This window comes from Myotis davidii, unplaced genomic scaffold (genome assembly GCF_000327345.1).
Source record: "Myotis davidii unplaced genomic scaffold, ASM32734v1 scaffold428, whole genome shotgun sequence".
Classification (NCBI taxonomy): domain Eukaryota; kingdom Metazoa; phylum Chordata; class Mammalia; order Chiroptera; family Vespertilionidae; genus Myotis; species Myotis davidii.
The window spans coordinates 2,603,383-2,613,390 of record NW_006299834.1 but is presented as its reverse complement, the minus strand read 5'-3'; the positions used below and the strand labels follow the sequence as shown (position 1 = coordinate 2,613,390).

General features: G+C 49.0%; 1 pseudogene; it reads left to right on the top strand.

The window, feature by feature from the left end:
- The first annotated feature begins 1,500 nt into the window (after nt 1–1,500).
- LOC102773597 lies at nt 1,501–5,029 on the top strand (annotated as a pseudogene).
- Nucleotides 5,030–10,008: the final 4,979 nt, after the last annotated feature.

The window sequence follows — 10,008 nt, the reverse complement described above, 5'->3', positions numbered from 1 at the left end:
AATGCATACAACAAACTGTCCGTATTCCACCTTTGACGTTCACCATGAGCTCTTGAGTCCCATATCACATAGAATAGCCTTCTTTAGTTTTCCAATTTTTTTTTTAACAAATAATTATTACGCCCCCCACTATGAGCTGGGAGCAGTTTGAAGCAGAGTGTGGAGATACAGCTGAGAAAAAGGTGGGATGGCCTCCAAGAACCCACTCCAGTGGAGACAGAAAATAATCAAATAACCAGGTACGGTCCTGAGCTCTATGGAGTATACGGTGTATGTGAAGAAAAACAAAGCAGAATAAGGGACCGAGTGGAGGGGGCGCTGTTTGGAGCAGAATGGACAGCGAAGGCCTCTCTGAGAAGGTGACATTGGAGCAGAGCTCGGAAGGTGGCAAGGAACGAGCATTCCCAGCAAAGACCTCAGCTGGGGGTGGCTCGAATGTCTGAGAAGGGCAAGGAGGCCCGTGTCGCTGGGGCGGCGTGAACAGGGGTGAGCACAGTGGGACTGAGGTGCAGAGTGGCCAGATCTTACAAGACTTGGGCGTGGGCCTGAAGTTCTGTTGTGAGGACCGTGGGACGCCAGAGGAGGGGAGTCACTTGCTTTGATGTATGTTTTGGAAAATTCACTCTGGCTGCTCCATGAAAATGGACGGAGGGGGAACGTGGGGACCAGGTGAGGAGTGACTGCAGCAAGGATGACAACAGCAGCGATAACGCCATGAGATCGGTTAGGGGTCTGCGGAGGGTTTTGAAGCTCGGGTTTTTAGCTCTTGGTGATGGGTTGAAAAGAGAAGGGTGAAGGAAATAGAGGTTTCTAGGGTGACGTTTAGGCCTTTGTCCAAAACAAAAGGCTGAATGGCTGCGTTGCCTTTTACTTGAGGAAAAGTGGAGTTTATAGGTTCACGCCTCCAATTGGAGGGTCTTTTAAACACCCACGTGGAGGTGTCTACAGGCGATCGCATGTGCTCGCCGGAGCTTGATGGAGAGGCTGAAGTGAAGATAGAACTGGGGCTCCCCGGCAGGGAGTGGTCCCAGGCGTGACTTCGGGGTAGATCACCTGTGGAGTGAGTTTCAGTAGAGAAAAGGGGTCCAAGGAACGTGGAGGTGGAGGAAAGGACCCCATCATGCTCCATCCTGCCCCAAACCCATGGCTCCCACCTCGTCACCTGGACCCCAACCCCAAAGGACTCTGATCATCCCTCATCTGCCCAGTCTCACTCCCCATCTGCCAAATGCTCCCACCATGTCTTGAGACCCACACCTACCCCCAGCAAAACCTTCTCTATCCCCAATCTCTTTTCTACTCTCTTTTCGCCTCTCTCCTGAGGACACTGCTTCCTCTCAGTGTTTAAGTAGAAGTGGCTTTATCCTCCAAGATCCTTGTACCGAAGAGCTGGAGGTAGGAGTAGCCTCTTCCATGTTCCTAGTTGCCACTTCCTGGCCCTTGTCCCTCTCTCCTCCCTCAAACCTCCCAACACCTTTGGTGCAAGGTAGAGAGCGAAACATGGATGTGAGAGAGAAACATCAATCGGTTGTCTCCTATACATGCCCCGACCCAAGATCAAAACCTCAACCTAGGCATGTCCCCTGACCAGGAATCGAACCAGCAACCTTTTGATGTACAGATGAAGCTCTAACTAACTGAGCCTCCTAGCCAGGGCCATCGTGTTGATCTATTCCTTGCTGAACAGCTGATCTTCCTGATTGCAAGTCACCTGCCTTCCTATGGGCACTCTACCTCGTCCCCAGGGCATGTGTGTGTGTGTGTGTGTGTGTGTGTGTGTGTGTGTGTGTATAAGAGGCCTGGTGCATGAAACCTGTGCACTGGGGGAAGAGGGGGTCCTTCAGCCTGGCCTGTGCCCTCTCGCAGTCAGGGACCCCTTGCTCCTTACCGCCTGCCTGCTTGCTGCTCCTTACCATTCAGCTCGCTGCTCCTTCGTGCTGCCGTGGAGTCGGGAGAGGCTCCCACCAGTGTCTCTCCTTCCCAACTTTCTTCTTCATGAATTCTGCATCCATGTAGACAATTAATCCCAAACCTAGGCTATCAGTTCCTTGACCTCTATGCTGCCAAGGCCATCTGTTACCCTTGTCATACCCTGGACCTTATCATAGCAAGAGCAGTACCACTTCCAGAATTTCCATGTCCAACAGCCCAGTCTTCAACCTCTACCTCCCACTGTATTTCTGGCTCCTTCCTTTATTCTGATATGACAATTCTTCCTCACATTTGGGACCCCTAAGCCACTGGCCCTCCACCTTTTAATTGGTCATCACCTCCTTTCCAATCATCACATCCCTTCTTACTCATAGTTTTTATATGTTTTTATTGATTTGAAAGACAGGAAGAGAGAAACAGGAATGTGAGAAACATCAATCGGTTGTCCCCCGTACATACCCCGACCAGAGATTGAAACCTCAACTTAGGCATGTACCCTGACCAGGAATTGTTCCTGCAACCTTTTGGTGTACAAGGTGATGCTCCAATTAACTGAGCCTCCTGGCCAGGGCCATCGTTTTGATCTGTTCCTTGCTGGACAGCTGAATGGGGCTGGGAGAAAACACTCAGTCTTGCTGAAGGTTCACACTTTGACTTTATCACACAAAACTCACGTGGGGCCTCAGTGCTGCTCAGCAGCCCAACCCTCTCCCCAAACGCAGGTCCATTTCTCCTCCCACCTCTCTTAGAGATGGAGCAGGAATCAATGCCAAACACAGCCTCCTTCCTGACACTTCTTTTTAGGCATTTTGTCAGGGGTAAGGAGGTCTGAGGAACGCCCACCTGCTGTGGGAAGGGCTGAGGCAGAGGGCCAGAGTTCTGATTTACGCAAGCTGGGTTTTGAGACTACAGAGGGAGCCTATGAATGGGAAAGGACATGGTATTTATCCATCAACAGTAGCTTGGAAAGAAAAGAGATAAAGGGTTAGGCTTCACCTAGCGTGGGAGGAGATTATATCAGGGGGTACAGGTGGAGGAAGAGAGTGGGGAGGAGTTTGGTGGAGCCTTTGACCCAGGGTTTTAGAGCAGATATTGGAATCCTTTCTGGATGCCCACACTCTACAGGGAACTAAACCAACTCCTGGGACCCTCAGACACCCATCACTTGAGTGAACACTGCATGCCACCTCTCACCTGTGTCCAGGAAGACTGAGCTGTATGTCTTGCTCTCAAAGGAGGATCTCCCATGACCAGCTGCCTGCCTGATCATGTCTGGCACCCACTCCCCTGAGTTCCCACGGGCCTCCCATTGTGTTGACCTTCTGCCTCAAAGCCTTGCTCCTTTTATCCTAAGTATTCCATGTGAACAATGCTCTTGTCAGCAGCCCACAGCGCTTGTAAGCAGTCCCCCAAACTGAGAGTCTCTGGACACCTAAGGGGCTCATGGTAGTGGAAAGCCCAGGGTTTATTCTTGGGGGGAATCTATCCAGAAGTAGCTTGTGGTTATTCCCACTGTGAAGACAGTGGTGATGCGTACTCCCATTACCCTAGCTTTTAGGGAGCATGCTTTTTCCCAGGGAGTGAGGCAGGAAGGAAAGTTACCAATCCTATTTAATTCTTCCCCTAATGAGGCGGTGGCAGGGGAGCTTTCTAAGCCCTCTCTGGCACAGTATCTCCCTGATCCACCCCCTTACCTCCATCCTCATTGCCGCTTACCTAGTTGTTTCTCTTCCCTCCCAGACTGCTTGCTCACCAGTCTCTTTGGCTGGCATACTTGCTCCCACTCTGATCCATCTTTCTAAAAACCAGTTCCAATTATGTCACTCTCTTGCTTTCCGTCAGAGTTGGCAAACTTCAGTCTGTGGGCCAAACCTAGTCCGCTGCCTGTTTTTGTATAGCCCGCGAGCTAAGAATAGTTTTTACATTGTTAAGTGGTTGGAAAAAATTCAAAAGAAGAATAGTATTTCCTGACATATAAAAAGTATATGAAGGCTCTGCCTCACAGAGTCCCAGCAACCGCTGCAAACCTCGGAGAGAAAGCTGCCTTCGAGTTCCGACTGAAGCCAGACAGTCCCGCTTCTCCCGTTTGAGTCTGGGTCCCTAGAGACTCGCCCGGATCTGGAGCTCAGAGTCTGAAACTCCCTCCCGATTGAAAACACCAACCGCGCCCTCCGCTGCCAGTCCGCTCTGCGCGCACTCCACACCTGAGTATTTCACTTCAGCACTGCGCCTCCTCTAAGTCTGGGGTGGTGAAAAAGACTGAGAAGACAGGTACTAAGGAGAGGAAACCTGAACCAAGAAGGCTGACGCTGGTGGCAAGGTTAAGAAGGTTAAGAAGTGCAACCTCAAGGCCAACATGCCTCAGAACGGGAAGCCCCACTGCATGTGAAACCCTGTCCTGGTCAGAGGGATTGGCAGATAGTCCTGATCAGCTATGCATTCCTGAAAAGCCATGTACAAGAGGAAGTATTTAGCAGCTAAATCCCCGATTAGAAGAAAGTTCTTGCTACTGTCAGAAAACCAGTTGGTGGTGACAAGAGCGGTGGTAGCCAAGTGGTCAAATTTTGCAAAAATGCCTAGATATTATCCTTTCAAGATGTGCCCCGAAAGCTGCTGAGCCAGGTAAGAAACCCTTCAGTGGGCATGTGAGAAAGCTGCAGGCCAGCATCACTCCCAGGACCATCCTGCTTATCTTCACTGGGCACCACAGAGGCAAGAGGGTTCCCCCCAAGCAGCTGAGCCAGGGCCTTCTACTTGTGACTGGACCTCTGTCCCTTAATCAGAGGGTGGAGCACACAAGAAATCTGTCATCACCACCACCACCACCACCACCAAAATTGATATCCGTGGTGTGAAAACCCCCAAACGTCTCCCTAATGCTTACTTCAAGGAGAAGCTGTGCAAGCCCAGACACCAGGAGGGTGAGATCTTCAACAGAGAAAGAAAAATATTCGAGATTACAGAGCAGTGCAAGGTTAATCAGAAAGCCGTGGACTCGTACATCCCGCCCAAATCAAAGTTGCTCCTCAACTCCAGGGCCACCTCCCCTCTGCCTCTTCTCACAAATGGGCTTTTCCCTCACAAACCGGTGCTCTAGATGCCTTATGAAGAACCCAATTAAATAACTGATCTATTTTTTTAAGTGTTGTATTAGATTTCTTTTCATTTTTAATTATAGCTTTATTGATCAGCTATGCATTCCCAAAATGCCATGTACAAGAGGAAGAGAAGAAGGGAGAGAGAAAGAGAGAGATACAAACATCAATGATAATAGAGAATCATTGATTGGCTGCCTCCTGCACACCCCACCACTGGGGATTGAGCCCGCAACCTGGGCATGTACCCTGACCAGGAATCGAACTGTGACCTCCTGGTTCATAGGTTGACACTCAATCACTGAGCCACGCCTGCGGGCAACTGATCTCTTTTTTATAAAAGAATTCTTTCCATCATTGATGTTTCTATCTCTCCCTCTTCCTTCCTCTCTGAAATTAATAAAACTATATTTTTAAAATAAAAAAATAAAAAGCATATGAATATGAAATTTTTATTTATTAATTATTATTATTATTTCCAGCAGGCTTAATTCACTTTATTTTTCTTGTATAAAATTATGTGGTGGCCACAGCTGAAGCCTGGGCCCTCTGCACAGATACTCTGGTGTGAGTCTTTACAAGAGGGTCAGTGAATTCCTGATAGGGAGACTTGGTGAACACGGTCTCTTTCCAGAGATCTGGGGTGAGATAGCTGTAGGCCTTAAAGATGGCATCAAAGGTGGCCCTGGCGAAGTTGCCCAGGGTGGCAGTGTAACCCCTGACCGAGGTATAGCAGAGGTCAATACTGGCCATCATCGGCAACTTCTTAGGCACAGGGGCCGAGACAATGCCAGTGCCCCTGGGGGCAGGGATGAGGCCCACCAGTACAGAGCCACAGCAGCCAGCCACCTTGCAAGGAACGTTGACCCCTTAGCAGTTTCACAGATTCTGAGAGTCCTCCCACTTTTTAAATGCTCTTGTTCCCATTCTTTGCTTGGGCAATTTATACATATCTTTTCAGGCTCTGTCCTGATGTCACCTCCGTTGAGGAGCCCTCCCTGACCCTCCCCAGGCTGGATGAAACGTCTCTCCCATGAGCTCCCACAGACCATCTCTATCGCATCACCTGCCACTTTGCAGGTCTACAGGGTGTTAGATGCTGTGGAGAAGCCAAACAAGTTAATGACTTGGTTAGATTGGGCAACAAGGAGGTTGGTGGTGGTCTGCAAGGAATGTTTCAGTGGAGTTGGGGGCAGAAGCCAGGTTGCTTTGGGGAGCAAGTGATGTATGTGGCAGTAAGGCAGCCAGTGTGGACAACTCTTTCAAACCTTCTTTGGTTTAGAAGGGGAAGAGGCTGGTTGCTAGCGAAGGTCAGAGGGTGGAGGGCCGGAAGTAGACATATGAGGATTCTTGTTTGCTCTTGGCCAGGAATCAGCAGAGAGGTCACAGAAGCCTGAGAGAGCTTCTAGGAGCAAAAGGTGGAATTGGGGGCATGGGACCTAGCACAGAGGAGGACTGGCCTTAGATAATGTCTGTCTGTTCCAGCTGCTGGAACCAAGTACCATAGACTGGGGCTTATAAACAACCAAGTTATTTCTCACAGTTCTGGAGGCTGGACGTCCAAGGGCAGATTCGGTGTCTGGCGAAGGCCCTGATCAGGTTGCAGACTGCCCCAGCTGGCAGAGGGGCAAGGAGTCCTCCAGGGCTTCTTTTATGAGGGCACTAACCCCATTCATGCCCTAATCACCTCCCAAAGACCCGCCTCCTGATACCCTCACTCTGGGCATTAGGATTTAACCTGTGAATTTGTTAATATCTGTATTGTAAATACAAGTATTCAGACCCTAGCAAATAGCAGAAGGACATGTCTTCCCCTCGGGAGGTGACAGACAAGCGGGTGCAACCAGTCAGGTGGGCGTCTTGATGGCAGGCTGATGGGAGCGTCCCTGTCGGAAAACTTCGGCTTCTGTGTGACAGGGTGAACTCGGAGGTTTGGGGACAGTGGAGAGCGTTAGAAGTAGCCACTGTGGGGGATGAGAGAGTGAGTTGATGAGGGAGGCAGAGTAGTTGGTGCGCAGTATTGATGGGCCGGGTTACGGTTGATGTCTGTGAATTAATGGCACCAGATTCTGAGGCCACACGATTTCCCCCAGCGTAGCTCAGGGCCCAGGCTGACCCGACTTGGGGTTGCCAGGCAAGAGCAACAGAGAGACGCATCAAGAGAAGCAAGGATGTTGTCAAGAGAGTGGTTAAGGTGGGGAGCTGTGGAATCCCTGTGGGAGGGGGAAGGAAGTGAAGACAGGAGGAGGGGAATCAAAGACCAGCTGGAGGTCCAAGAACAGGAAGTGCGAGCCATGAACAAACAGCTGGAAAGGAGAGGGCACGGTGAGAGAAGTAACTTGGGCCAGTGACAGCTGAGATGGAGGGAAGGTGAAAGGACTCGGGAAAGGCAAGGAGTTGAGCAGACCGGTTGTCTGTGGCGTGGGCCACAGACATGGGCAGTGGAACAAAGGAGGGCCCGGGCAGGGGAGGAAAGTAGTAAGTTTGGGTCTGTTGTTGCCCGGGAATGTTCTTGCAGCTGAAGGGTAAGGACTTCAGAGGAGAGAGGGTCTTTGACAGCCAGCCAAGGATAAAGGTCCGGAAGAGGCCTTGGGGCAGTTGCAAGAGGGAAAAGGAAGGGAAGGAAAGAGTCGACAAGAGGAAGGGGGGCTGAGAGGGATAACTTCAGAGAAGAGCATGATTTATGGTGAAAGCTTCGGAGCTGGTGGCCCGCAGGCCAAACCCTAGTTTGCTTTGCTTGGTCAAAAAAGAAGTCGATACAAAAAACATCCCACGGTCCTCACAAAGACCCAGATTGCTGGGCTCTTTCTACTTGTTTGTTTGCTTTTCTTCAGCTAGAATTCCCCTACCATAAAAGTCATCATTGTTACGTGTACAGTTCAGTGGCTTCTAGTATATTTGTAAAGTTGTACAACCATTATCAATATCTAATTCTAGAACATGTTCTTCATCTCAAAGCGATAGCCTGTACCTGTCAGCAATCACTCCCCACCCTCCCTCTCCCCCAGCCCCCCGACAGCATGTATTTCCTGCCTCTATGGACTGGCTATTCCAGACATTGCACCTGAAGGAATCATACAGTAGGTGGCCTTCTGTGCTTGGCTTCTTTTGCTTAGCGCAGTGTTCCTAAGGTTCGTCCCGTTGTAGCAGGAATCAGTACCTCGTTCCTTTTTCTGGCTGAATAATATTCCATGGCCTGGCTACACCTCTTGTGCAGACATTCAGCCACTGATGGACTTCCAGGTCGTTTCCACTTTGGGGACGTTGTGAACACTGCACTATGCACATTCTTGTTTAAGTTTTTGTGTGAGCTTTTTTCAGTTCTCCCAGGTAAATACCTAAGAATGGAATCACTGGGTCATATGCTAACTCGGTGTCTAACCTTCGGAGGCACTGCCAAGCTGTTTCCAAAGCGCTGCACCATTTTGCATTCCCCCCAGCAGTGTGCGAGGGTTTCTTGCCTCTCCCGAAACTTCTGAAGACCTGGCCGTGCTCCGTCTTCATTCCCCCATGGAGCTGGGTCAGGGCTCTCTGCCTGCAGCTTCTCACCACGCACCGTGTGGGCACAGGCAGTGCCCCTTGCACTAGTGCCGGAAGCCGGTCCATCCTTGCTGCTTGACACAGTCGCTGCAGGGAAGAAACATCTGCACAGCATGTTTCAAGGGACCTGGCGTATATAGCATACTGTTCTTGATATGTTTGCTCACCTTCTTGGCTCTATGTGTTTTAACCAAGGTCACCTCTCCGAGAAAGGTTGTTTCCCCAGGTAGGGACTTTTCCCTGAAGTTAGGAAGGGAATAAAACCCCTTAACTAAATGCCAGATGGGTAGTTAATCACTTTACGAACAATCACACTTAAGCTACATAATCTTTACTCCCTGGAATGAAGATAAGAAACGCCCTAACCTTTGGAATAGAAATTGATAGGATTAAAATCAACTGGTATAAATACAGATGTAACAAGACAATAAAAGACAGAACTTGGCTGGAGATCCTGGCTAGAGATCCTGGCTAGACTGCTGATCAACTGAACTCTGTCTCCGTGTCATTCCTTCTTTGCCGACTCCGTCCACACCTTTGGAGACCCCTGGACCTGCTGGGGTTGGACCCCCAACACACTAGCCCTTCACCCTTCACATATTTTCCTTACCTGCCTGGCTGGGACCAGAATGAGTAAGAGTGATTTTTACTCAAGAACTCGTTTTCCAAAGGGCCAAGTAAAAGGTTTGGAAAAATAAAAAAAGGTTTGGAAAGGTGGGAAGCAGGGGCTTGTTAAGACAAGAGGAATTACAGAGCAGTGGGGAAAAAAGAGATGGCCAAGGAGGCTGTATTGGGGGCAGTGAAGGAGGATTACAGGTATGGCAGGGTGAGCATCCTTGCCTGGGCCTCAGAGGGCTGAGGCCAGGCGTCTCCCACAGTGGTCCTGGTGGATATGAAGGACCAGTCCTCCGGACCCTGTAGTTCAGTGATTTAGCAGCTCAAGGGAAATTTGTGTCAATCTAGCTCAGAACTGTCTAATAAAAATAGATCATGATCCATACATGTTATTAGCAATACTAGTTTTATCTTTGCCAATCATTGAGTCTACGTAGTATCTCATTGTGATTTTAACTTAAGTGAGGTTGAGCATTTATACAAGTTGTTTTTATGCTACATAACTTGAGTTGCATATATTATTGTTCGGTCATCTTTTGATTTTATTTTTTTCCATGGAAAATTTATAAATGTTTATTGTGGTCAGAGTTGATGACTTCTTAATTATGAGTCATACTTAAGTAAACCCATCCCAAGAATATAAAAAAATTTTCTTAATCGGGTACTTTAATGCTTTCATATTTTAGATTTATATCTTTGAGCTGTTTGAAGCTTATTTTAGTGTAAGTAATGCAGGAAAGATACAAATGGGTTTCCAAATATTCCCCCAAACAATTTATTGCATAATCTATTATTTCCTGTGTGTGTTTGGGTCTGTTTCTGGGAA